Consider the following 11267-nt stretch of genomic DNA (forward strand, 5'->3'; position numbering starts at 1 on the left):
CTTAAACAACTTTGTTAAATTTTGTAGATGGCAGCCAATAACAACAACATTCCAAACGTACCAATCAACTTTAACAACCTATCGTTGAGGTCAATCCTCGAAAAGGAAAAACTCAACCATACGAACTTCATGGATTGGTTTCGCAATCTAAGAATTGTCCTCAAACTATAGGATAGGGCGTATGTGTTGGGAGACCCCATTCCTGATCAACCGAACGAGGATGATACGGAAGGCATGGCTTATTGGGAGAAATATTGTACCGATTCGGTGCAAGTTTCTTGCCTCATGCTTGGGACTATGATACCAGAACTCCAAAAGGATTTCGAGCATCATAGTGAATATGACATGATCACACAATTGAAGGAGATGTTCCTTCAACAAGCTCATGTCGAGCGCTTCGAAACGGTTCGAGCGCTTCATGCATGTCGGATGGACGACTCCCAATTCGTTTCATCTTATGTCCTTAAGATGAAAAGCCTAATTGATCGAGCGAACCGTCTAAATTGCAACGTGTCTAATGAATTAGCCACAGACCTTATCCTTAATTCCTTGTCAAAGAGATTTGACACATTTGTAATGAATTACAACATGAATGGATGGGATAAGAGCATTGGCGAATTACATGCCATGCTTAAGACGGCTGAAGCGAGCATGGGTAAAAGGGCTTCACCCATGTTTATGATCAATGAAGGCGGGTCCAAAAAATAATAACACTTCTAAGCCAAAGGCGGCTAAGAGGAAAGGACCCGCCTACCAAGGCAAGGGCAAGGGAAAGGGGAATATGGTTACCCCAACCAACAAGAACAAAAAGCAAAAGGTTGCCGGTAAAGGTAACCCCAAGGAAGATCCGTGCTTTGGTTGCGGTGAGATGGGTCACTGGAAACGCAACTGCCCGATCTACCTCAAGGAGTTGAAAGAAAAGAGGGATGCAGGGCAAACCTCAGGTAATGTTTATATGGTATACATTGAGCTTAGTATTACTTCTTCTAATACATGGGTATTAGACACAGGATGTGGAACTCATATTTGCAATTCTTTGCAGGGGTTCAAAAGAAGTAATCAAGATGCGGGAACAACAAGTCTCTTCATGGGTAATGGAGAAAGGGTGCAAGTGAAAGCTCAAGGAGACTTTGTTTTGAAGCTTCCAAGTGGTTTGGAGCTTATTTTGAAAAATGTTTTGTATACACCCGATTTATCTCGAAACATTATTTCTATTTCTCATTTAAGACAATGTAGTTTTGATTTCAATTTTATTGATGATGATATCCATGTTTCTTTAAATAATGTGTTCTATTTTAAGGCTTCGCCTTTGAATGGTATTTATGAATTGGTTCATGATGACACATCATACAATAGCTCACTGTTCCATGCAAACACCAAGATATTCAAAAGGGATTTGAGTGATTCCTACATATGGCATTGTCGCCTTGGTCACATAAATAAGAATTGAATGCATACACTTCAAAAGAATGGACTTTTGAAATCAAATGAACTAGACTCGTTTGATGTATGTGAATCTTGTTTACAAGGCAAAATGACTAAAGCACCTTTCAAAGGGACCTATGAAAGGGCTAAAGACTTATTGGGATTAATACATTCGGATGTATGTGGACCCTTTAAGCCCATAACTACGAATGGTGAAAGATACTTCGTCACTTTCATTGATGACTTCAGTCGTTTCGGATATGTCTATTTATTAAGGCACAAGGACGAAACTTTTGAAGCATTCAAAGAATATCAAAATGAAGCACAAAATCAACTCAACAAGACAATCAAGGTACTTCGTAATAGAGGAGGTGAATACCTAAGCGATGCTTTCCAAGATCATCTTAGAAGTTGTGGGATTATCTCACAACTTACTCCACCCGGGACACCACAGCTTAATGGTGTATCAGAAAGGAGGAACCGAACCCTAATGGATATGGTTCGATCTATGATGGCTAGAAGCTTGTTACCTCTTTCATTTTGGGGTTATTGTCTATGCTCCGTGGCTCGTATTCTAAATATGGCCCCAACCAAGAAAGTGGAACGAACTCCTCATGAGATGTGGTTTGGAAAACCTCCATCTCTATCATACTTAAAGGTATGGGGATGTGAATCTTATCCTAAGCGTTACGTCCCTAATAAGTTGAATGCTCGATCCACGAAGTGTATCTTCATAGGATATCCTAAGGATGATATGGGATACTATTTCTATGATCCAACCGAGCAAAATGTATTTGTTGCTCGAAAGGCTGAATTCCTTGAAACTAAGTTCCTAATGGAAGGAAATAGTGAAAGGAAGATAGATCTTGAAGAGGTTCAAGATCAAGTAGATGATACACAATTGTTGACGCTAGCACTCAACATGAAAATGTTGAGAGTGATCAAATGGATGATCAAAATACACAAGACGTTCGCAGATCTGGTAGGATTAGTAATCCTCCTGAGAGATATGGGTTTCTCATGGATGGTTGCTATGTGGTTGATTTGGATGAACCAACAAACTACCAAGATGCTTTATCAAGGATTGATAAGGATAAATGGCAGGAAGCCATGAACGCTGAGATGCATTCCATGTATGACAACCAAGTTTGGGAACTTGTTGAACAACCTACTGGCTCAAGGCTAGTTGATTGTAAATGGCTTTTCAAAATGAAAACTGACATACATGGAAACTTGGATACATATAAAGCTAGACTTGTAGCAAAAGGTTTCACTCAAACTCAAGGGGTTGACTATGATGAAACTTTTTTGCCTGTGGCAATGCTAAAGTCTATTAGGATATTACTTTCCATTGCTGCTCATTATGATTATGAAATATGGCAAATGGATGTCAATCCCGCTTTCCTAAATGGACATCTTGAGGAAGATGTCTATATGGTTTAGCCTGAAGGTTTTGTTGATTCGAAGTGTCCTAAAAAGGTATGGAGGTTAAAGAAGTCAATCTACGGATAGAAATAAGCATCTAGAATGTGGAATCATCGTTTTAATGAGGAGGCCAAGAAATTTGGCTTCATTAAAAATGGTGATGAAGCTTGTGTATACAAGAAAGCTAGTGGGAGCACTATCATGTTCCTTGTATTATATGTGGATGATATATTATTATTTGGGAACGATATTTCGGCAATGCAAGGTGTTAAAACTTGGCTAAGTAAATGCTTCTCCATTAAGGATCTTGGAGAAGCACAATACGTTTTTGGGATTGGGATCTACAGGGATAGATCTAAGAAACTGATAGGTTTGAATCAAAGTGCATACATTGAAAAGATCTTGAAAAGGTTCAAGATGGAGAACTCTAAAAAATGTTTGGTACCTATTCAAAGAGGAACGATTCTCAGTTCATCTCAGTGTCCTACCACGAAAGATGAATAAGAGAGAATGAAGAAAGTCCCGTACGCATATGCTATTGGGTCAATCATGTATGCAATGATATGCACTAGACTGGATGTGTCATGCGCTCTTAGCCTGACAAGTATATACCAGAATAACCCAGGAAACAATCATTGGATTGCTGTCAAAAGTATATTGAAATACCTTAGGAGGACTAAGGATATGTTTCTAATATATGGGTCTGGTGAGGAGGAACTCGCTGTAAAAGGTTACGTGGACGCGAGTTTCCAAACTGATCGAGATGATTCTCGATCACAATCCGGTTATGTTTTCACATTAAATGGAGGTGCAGTCTCTTGGAAGAGTTCAAAACAGGATGTTGTTGCCTTATCCACTACAGAGTCAGAGTACATTGCCGCCTCATTGGCAGCTCAGGAAGCTGCATGGATGAAGAAATTCATCGACGACTTAGGAGTTGTCCCTTCCATTCAGGACCCTCTTGAGATATTTTGTGACAACGAGGGTGCGATTGCTCAAATCAAGGAACCTCGTGCTCACCAAAAGACCCGTCACATTGAGCAGAGATTCAACTACATAAGGGATGAAGTTGAAAAGGGAAAGATATGTATTCACAAAGTTCACATAGATCTTAATATAGCGGATCCTCTCACGAAGCTCTTACATGGATCAAAACATGTAGGACATGTTTGTGCATTAGGGCTTCGATATTCTAGTGATTGGTCATAATCTGTTTTAAGTATTGTAACGGAATGAAATTGTTCAAACTCATTAATATGATTATGGTATTAATTTATTTTGAGTCAAGTTCCTATTTTGCATATTTTATCCATGAATAAGAAATTATTCTAAATTCCGTAGTCGATCACATTTGTGGGAACAAGTGTGAGGTTTAGACTATTATAAACTTGGATTGGTATACATTCACGGGATGAATGTGGAGCAAGGTTGCAACCAAGGTTCATAGATATTTGTGGGATACAAATATTGGAAGACCCGCCCTCAAGATTTACTAAATGGAGCCTTTCTGGTTGATCACATGTAATCTTGAGTAAAGGCGAATATCATTGTATCCTCTGACCTGAGATACATATTGGGTTCGGATATTCACCAAGTATTGTGCCTTGATTCTTTCTTTCGCTATTCTGAAATATGGTAGTTCACAAGGAGGAGCTGAGGTATAATGCAAGGTATATATTTAGGACGTATGTAGTCAAGATGGAATTTGTCCCTCTTATTCGTTGAGAGTCAGATGTCTAAGGCCTGATAAAGTTGAATCTAAAAGAGAGTGATCACTATATATCTCTTGGATTTAACATGACATCTAGGACAAAAGGATATAATGAAAAGATTCACCTATTCATATTCGAGATGGGAACTCAAAAGGGATGATGTTATTGAATGGCATAACGTCATAACATATTGGGGGTGATGGACGGTCGTTAGGTGGTATCCGTCACTTGCATTAATTTCTTATGTTTCTCGTGCAAGTGGGAGATTGAAGGTTTTTCGTATGCCCGAGAGACATATTTAATTAATGTGGCTAATATGTTATGATCCAAGTCGGGTCATACCCAATAACAAGCTTACCGACACCTTAAACGTATTTAAGTTTAACGATTGGATCATTAAGTAATTATGCGACGCTTGGATTTTAGAAAATCGGGTTTCTAAAATGTTATCACTTGAGATAAATTATTTGGATAATTTATATTTAATTATTTATAGGTTTAAATAATTATATTGTGTTATATTTTATAAAAGGTTTATAAAATATATAAGTAACATAACAATAAATGGGTTTTATACAAGTTTTATAAATAACAAAGTTTATTTATAAAATAGAGAGATGGTGGGCAGATTTTGGAGCCCCAAAAAAAACCATCCCATGCTTATTCTTGTTGCTTTCTATAACACAATTCCATATATGCATGTCCCTTGACTAGAAGCAACACACACATGCAAACAAATCAAGTGATATAGCACAAAAAAAAAACTACAAAATAGTCCCTTGCAGCTGCTGAATGCCGTGGGCTGTTAGGGAGCAAAAGAGGGTTCTAAATTTAGGTTTTGCAAGTTTGATTCAAGTTTAATTAAATCCTAACCATTGTACAAGGTGTTAATGTTAAGTTTGGGGTATAATCTCTTGAGGTTTCATTGTTTTGAGGCTTCGTTCATCATCATTCTTGGAGCTTGTTGCTGTCCTGATTATAGGGTGAAAAAGGAGTGGGTTTCAAGCTTAGTTTGTTAGCTCATTAAGGTTCTAAAGCCTAACCAAAACAAGGGTGTATTGGTGCATTGTTTCATCAACCTTATCATCCTTTTGTTCTTTAAACTCACCCTCAATTAACTTGAGGAGGTATTACTTTGTTCCTTCTTGTTATATGTATATATATGTAAGCATTTATCCATGACTTGATATTAATATGGAATTCAATTTAAATGGTTAAACATATGAACTTGTTTTCTTAATAATTATGCTTCTGCTTTTATAACTCTATATCATTTGGTTTTGTGATTATGTCAATATTAAGAACATGTTATTATGTTGAATTCCATCACCCTTCGCTTTAACATCAATGGGGTTGTAATTGAAAACAAGGCTAGATTGGTAGCCTAAGGGTCTAGGCAAGAAGAAGGTTTAGATTATGGAGAGAAATATGCACCATTAGCAAGGATGGAAGCAATTAGAATATTAATAGCTTTTGTTGCTTATATGAACTTTAAAATGTTCCAGATGGATGTCAAATCTGCATTTCTCAATGGGAAGCTGCAAGAAGAAGTCTATATCAAGCAGCCCCTGGTTTTGTAAGCAGTAATATCCAAACCATGTCAACAAGTTAGACAAAGCTCTTTATGGCCAAAAACAGGCACCTAGAGCATGGTATGAAACACTTCATGTGTATCTCACTGGTTTAGATTTTGAAGTTGGAACAACTGATACCACTCTTTTCTCAAAAGAGATAGATGGTGATCTCTTGTTGGTACAGATATATGTGGATGATATTATTTATGGTTCTACAAATGAAAAATATTGTCAAGAATTTTCAAAACTTATGTCAAATACATATGAAATGAGTTTACAGAGAGATTTGCAATACTTTCTTGGATTACAAATCAAACAAGTTGATAATGGAATTTTTATAAGTCAAGATAATATATCAATGATATGTTAAAGAAATTTGGTCTGACCTGTTTAAAAGACATAGGGACTCTAATGACAGCATCCATCAAAATAGATGCTGATCCCACTGGTGAACCAGTCAATATCACTAAATATGGAGGTATAATTGGGTCTCTACTTTATCTTATAGCAAGCAGACTAGATATTATGTTTGACACATGTCTCTGTGCCAGAGATCAAGCTGAACCTAAAGAGTCACATCTCCTTGCAGTAAAAAGGATATTTAGGTATCTAAAGGGTACTTCCAAACGTGGTCTCTAGTATCCCAAAGACCAGGATTTTGAACTAATAGGGTACTCAGATGCAAACTTTGCAGGTTGGAAAATAGACAGGAAAAGTACTACTGGTGGTTTTCAAGTTACTAAGTGGCAGGTTAGTCAGCTGGACCAGTAAAAAGTAAAATATTATGTCCACATCTACTGCTGAAGCAGAATATGTCTCTGCTGGTAGTTGTATTGCTCAAGTGCTATTGATGCAAAGCCAGGTAAAGGATTGTAGTGTTAACTTTATAAAGACTCCAATCTACTGTAATAACACCAGTGCCATTGGCATCACCAACGATCCTGTGATGCACTCAAGGACAAAGCACATTGATGTTCGATACCACTTTATAAGGGAACATGTTCAAAAAGGAAATGTAGAGCTGAACTTCATATCAACTAATAAATAGCTACCAGATCTATTCACAAAGCTCTTAGATGAGAAACATTTTACCTATCTCATCTCTGAGCTGGGTATGCTGGAACTTTAAAATAAAAGACAATTTTGTTATTTGGCTGGCTCCACATCAAATAAGACAAACCAGTATGATATACTTTGCTGTCTATTGCCTGTATGTATAGACCACCCAGCATGACAAGGTCTTTTAATTGGTCATTGCTTGTAAAAAGAAGTAATAAATAGCTCACATAATTAAAAAGATACCCTTTTTAATGGACCTTATCAATTCCAATGATTTAAAATAAATTCACGACAAATTACATGTAACAAAAGAATTTTTGTATTTACTACAGAAAATATCTTGAAGTTTTTAAATCTTAAATTTGAATTAAAACCTACTACATTTAATGCATAATGGGATTCATGAGTGTTCAAGCCGGTTAAACCTCATTTAAAAAGTTTTATACACCTCGAAAATGTGTCAGCCTGTCACATCTGCCCACGCGCCTGCAGATGACAGTTGCCATTTTTTCTCTCCTGCACTTTTTCAGCCAACATGTATGGTTTAAATAAGGTGATTCATTTTCCTTTTAAAACCTTCGGTTAATAAACATGCAAATCCCTATTTTCTCTTAAAAATCCCCAATTTTTCAAATCTTCATCTTCTCATACTTAACAAAGGCAGAATAACAATAACCCATCCTGAACCAACCTGAGGAACAACAACAACCACAATAACGGCAGAAAGAGGAACCTCAACAACAGCAAGAGGAACCCCAACCACAAGCTCTATTCGCCCTTCACCCAAATTTCATCAGGGCAGAACGTGCACGATTTCATAAACGTATTTGCCTGTCCAGAGGCAACACTTCTCATACTTTATCTATTCCTAAGTCAAAGAAGAATTTGGGCTTTGAATCCATCATTGAATACCTTAAGAACTCTGATATCGGGTAAAAAGTCACGTTTTTAGCACCGATATTGAGCCCTAAAACCATAAAGTTCCAAACTTTGTCAGAAAAATAATAGCTTTTTAGGTTAATTTTGTAGATTAAGTAATTACGAAGATGATGCAAAAAGAATCAAGAGAATCGGAGCTAAAACGAAGATTCTAGAGCGAAAACGGTGAAAGACAATAACCAAGCTACGATCAAGGAAATCAATTTACAATCCAGTGAAAACAACAAACCAGGATATGCCATACGGCTTGCCATACGACCTGCCAGTGTGAAAAATGGCCTGCCATATGGCCTGGGCAAACGACCATGCAATTCGGCTTGTCAGCCCATACAACCCCCTCATACGATCTGCCATACGGCTTGCCAACCGTATGCAGGCCAATTCCAAGTCCATTTAAAGAGCTTTTTGTCATCCATTTTGAACACACCTCTTTTCACTCTGTTAATAAAATTCACTTTCTCACACTAGAGCTTTCAAGGCCTTCTCACCTCCGAGCGGGAAACTAAGTACCCGGAGGCGAATGCCAAAAATTGTACTTAGAGCGGTGTAGTGGATGTCAGCACTTGTAATGGTCCAAATCTCGTCTGTAAACAATGAACGCTTTCTTTAATTTAATAAAGTTATCTTTTTTACTGTAAGTTGCTTTCACCTTGCATGCTTATCTATCCGTTGCAAATGTTTATTACATGTTGAATATTTTATCTGAAACTTATGCTATTGTTATGAAAAAACCTTGACGGTTTAGAAGTCTAATTTACGGATCATCCTTTCCACTTATTCACGTGGCTATAACCTAGTATTACGACCTGATCAACCCTAGGATACGAGGTAAGTAGTTATGTGTGCTTAATGTCACAATAGGATATAGTACCTACGTATAGTTAATCATTTATTCGTCAAAAAAGAGCTGCCTATTTAGGTTGTGATTAGAGTAGGTAATATAGAGTTCAGTGAACACTGGCTTACTCAAAAGCATAATTTGCGTCAGAAGCAACGTTCTTGAGATGCTGTAAGATGATCCGGGGTTGTGTAAGTGATAAAGGAGAGACCTCTAGTCCAATTAGCAATACCTTAGAATATCTAAGATTGCACATCTGTTAATGTTAAGGCATAGCTTAGTATTAAGTGGTGGAACATTACTATAGTTAAACTAACTAGGATTAAGAAAAGCTGAGACTTTCCTTTATGAATACACCACTTTATTCATGTACCTAGGATTCTATCCATAAGGTCGTTTAAACGTTTTAAGGTTAAAGTTGAGAGTAAGGATATTCGTCTTAGCCAGAATCTTCAAAGCCTAAACTCTTAGTGAAAAATCGATTAGGTTCAAAGCTCAGTTGATTGAGGTTTAGTGTTTATTCTAGGAAGTTTAACTCTTGAATAGTTCCCCATCAGTATTCTATTCCTCATACATATCCCTTTAATCTTTATAGTTTGTATTACCTTTAGCTAATCTTAATCTATCACCACTTGCCACTAGAGTTAACTATTAGGGCACTTTTATCCCACATTACTGAGCAAACATACAAAAATACGAACCTGAGTTATACTTACCACTTACTTGTTAAAAGGAAGACAAGTAGGTGAATTATAGCTAGGAAACGCAGTTAAATATAAATAATAAAACCATTACTCCCTTTTGGTAACTGATTCTGACGTTTTGCGACCTAACGACACTGCACAAATAAAACCGTCCATTTTTGCCATATCAATGGAGTAATAAGTTTTTGGCGCTGCTACCGGGGACTGAATTTTCTGTTTGTTTAGGTAATCGTTGATTCTATCAAGATATCTGAGATTCTTGAGTGGTGTTTAAGAAAGAAAATTATACACGGACTTGGTTGTTGGATTTTCCGAACAGTCTCCAATTATATTGGAACCAAAAGGATCCTGCCTCTCCGTTATTAGCCTGGCCACTTGTTTCAAAGATAAATTAATAAGAAACATACATGCTTAACAAATAGAGAGTTTGTCGGTATAGGATTTAAAATCGCCATTATAGTAAACGCTTTTAAAACTATAAAAACAAAATATAAATTATGGTATTAATTTCTGTAGATTCCAGTTTGAACTTAACCGATTATAAAGAAAGTGCGAAAGGCAGTTACTCTTCTACAACTTCAGAAACCGGAGAAGTTTCTTTATAAACACAAAATTGAAACGAATCTAAACCCTAATGAGTCTCATCAAGAACTAATTTTTGATCCTTGTAGTCCAAGAAACCGGATAAAGTCATCCGACTTAGAGATTTCATTGCTTTTGGATAAGTGAACCAGGATTCGACCCTCTTCACGATCTAAAAGGGAGGCTCAGTCTTAATGAACTCCTCATTATAGGAGTTGAAATACGGGAAGAATACCCAACTATTTTTAAATATCCGAACTTGTTTGAATATGTTCCAAAAGAGAAATGACATGTTGATAACTCAGATCCTCCTTTTACTGGAAATCTGTTTTAATCCTAGCAGAAGGTTAGATGTCTATAGAGAATTCGTTAGGCACCTCTATTCCTCGGATTTCCGGTTTTCAAAATTTCAAATAAATCTATTAAAAGAGCTCCGTAGTGAAGTTCGTTCTCTTCACAAACTGTTAAAGGAATGTGGGGATCATATTTTTGTTAAGTATCAGGATGCATAAATCGACCTCAAATTTGATTTAGAGTCATTTATCAGTTTTCTACATCATATCGATGATAAGGAGTTTTCTCAAATTCATATCAACCGTGATGTCGCTGCAATGATTTCTGAATTAGAATTTTGTATTGAAAGCAAATAACCTAACCCTATTTCAAAATATGGAGATTGAGATTTCTTCTACTTTGATCCAGCCTCATTTCTGTAATAACCCGCATTTTTCCGTTAATTTATTTTAACGCCCGTCTTTTTTTTTTAAATAATATCTTTCGTTATCTAAATTCGTACCTTTCGTAAATTAGCATTTTAATATTTTCTGTTATTTAATTATAACATCTTTCGTTACTCTAGCGTATTTAAAATAATTCGTTCAATTAATTCACGCACCCGCTTTTAAACTCGAGGAACAAAAATTGCCAAGGGACCAAACTAGTTGACTAGGTCAACTAGTCAATCCTTCCTCCTCCCCACCATTCATTTTCATTTTCTTTTGTTTTCTCT

The sequence above is a fragment of the Rutidosis leptorrhynchoides genome, chromosome 2 (genome assembly GCF_046630445.1).
Source record: "Rutidosis leptorrhynchoides isolate AG116_Rl617_1_P2 chromosome 2, CSIRO_AGI_Rlap_v1, whole genome shotgun sequence".
Taxonomy (NCBI): Eukaryota; Viridiplantae; Streptophyta; class Magnoliopsida; order Asterales; family Asteraceae; genus Rutidosis; species Rutidosis leptorrhynchoides.